This window comes from Balaenoptera ricei, chromosome 2 (assembly GCF_028023285.1).
Source record: "Balaenoptera ricei isolate mBalRic1 chromosome 2, mBalRic1.hap2, whole genome shotgun sequence".
Taxonomy (NCBI): Eukaryota; Metazoa; Chordata; class Mammalia; order Artiodactyla; family Balaenopteridae; genus Balaenoptera; species Balaenoptera ricei.
The window spans coordinates 165,159,997-165,162,160 of NC_082640.1; the positions used below are offsets into that span (position 1 = coordinate 165,159,997).

At 42.1% G+C, this 2,164-nt stretch overlaps 1 pseudogene; it reads right to left on the reverse strand.

Moving 5' to 3' along the window:
* LOC132360184 (ferritin light chain-like) lies at positions 1–1,696 on the reverse strand (annotated as a pseudogene).
* Positions 1,697–2,164: the final 468 nt, after the last annotated feature.

A 2,164-nucleotide genomic window follows, 5' to 3' on the forward strand; every position in this document is an offset into this window, starting at 1 on the left:
CTAGTCATGCTTGAGATTGAGCCTTTGGAAGAGATACTCGCCCAGCCCAGCCTGGGGACCAGCCAGACTGCGGAGGTTAGCCAGGTGGTCAACATCTTCTTGATGAGTTTCAGCTGCTCATCCAGGAAGCGGCTCTCCAGGAAGTCACAGAGGAGGGGGTCTGCCTGCGCAGAACCCAGGACATGCCGGTCCACGAGGGCCTGATTCAGGTTCTTCTCCATGAGAATGGTGGCTTCCCTCGCGTCCTGGGTTTTACCCACTCATCTTGGGACGCGTTCTGCTCGTCCTGGAAGAGGGCGTAGCTGCCTCGCTGGTTTTGCATTTTCAAGAGACGCTAGGCACCCTCACGCTTCTCTTCGGCCAATTCACAGAAAACGTGGTCCACGCCTTCCAAAGCCTCATCGTCGCGGTGGAAATAGAAGCCCAGAGAGAGGTAGGTGTAGGAGGCCCGCAGATGCATGTTGACCTTGGTGGAATAATTCCGACGAATCTAGGAGCTCATGGTTGATTGGTAATAAGGAGCTATGCTCAAAAAATGGTGTTGGCTAGTCTGCGTGACCAAGGATAGCTGAGTGGCAGATTCCTAAGGTTGCGGCTGGAAAAAAGGTTGGAGGGTGGTCAGAGGCTGGAGCAAGGGGCGTCGCTGGGTCTGTTTCATCCAAACGCTGTTGAAGCAAGAGACAGATCTGCAGGACTGCCGAGCACCCTGCCCAGACCTGTTTTGATGTCCAATTTGAAGTGGGAAAACTAGGATAGCTGTTCCTTATAAACCAAACAAGGAGGGAAATGTGGGCAAGAGGAGGAGAGCAGAAGTAGAAGAGCTGCTCCTAAACTCCTGTGGTTTGTAATTGCTCAGAAGATAGGTCCACAGTTAGAGCATCTGAACAATCAAGTCTCTCCCTCCTCTTTCCTTCTCCCCCTCTTCCACCCAACCTCTCCATTCCAGAAATAGTGTCAGACGTTGACGAATAAGCTCTGAGTTTACACACACACACATAGCCTGCACTCTTTTGTAAAAAAGGAAAAAAATAGGTACTTGTATGGTAATTGCAAAATGCTTTAACCACTGGACTGGTCTTTTGTGATGGTCTTTATGTATCTTTTTCTCTTTTCTCTTTTAAATTTAAAGCTTCCTTAAACAGTGATATTATAAACATCATTTCCTTAACATATATTATGAAAACATAAGTCACTTCTCTGTGTAGTTGGACAGGCCTTTCTTGACTTCCTCACTTGGCAGGTGCAAGCTGCAATTTGATAAGATATATATGCACTGGGCCAGTAGATTTTTTGGTTTTGGTTTTTGTTTGATGAATCCTAATTTTTTCTAGCTTTATTGAGGTATAGCTGGCATATAATATTGTGTAAGTTTAAAGTGCTGATTTGATACATGTATATATTGTATGTATATTGTATACATGTGTGTGTATATTACCACAAGTTTAGTTAACATGTTCACCACTTCACATAACTTTTTTTGTGTGTGACATTTAAGATTTACATTCTTAACAGCTTTCAAGAATACAATACAGTATTGTTAACTAGAGTCACCATGTTGTTGGTTAGAGCTCCAAAACATGTTCATCATAGAACTTGAAGTTTGTACCTTTTTACCACCATCTCCCCTTTCCCGCTGCCACTCCACCCCTGGCAACCACAAGTCCGCTCTCTGCTTCTCTGAGTTCTGCTTTTTCATATTATACGTGTAAGTGAGATCATACAGCATTTGTTTTTCTCTGTCTGACTTATTTCACTTAGCAATAAGGCCCTCGAGTTTCATCCATGTGTTGCAAATAGCAGAATTTTCTTCTTTTTATGGCTGAATAATATTTCATTGTGTATCTATATTATATATTATAGATGTATTATATATAATATATATATATATATATATATCACATTTTCTTTATCTATTCATCTGTCAAAGGACATTTACATTGTTTCCATGGCTTGGCTATTATGAGTAATGCTGTAACGAACGTGAAGGTACAGATACCTATTTAGGATGGTGATTTCATTTCCTTTGGGTATATATCCAGAAGTGGGATTGTGGGTTCATACCATAGTTCTATTTTTAATTTTTTGAGGGACCCCATACTGTTTTCCATAGTGGCTGTAACAATTTACATTCCCACCAACACAAGGGTTCCCTTTGTTTCACATT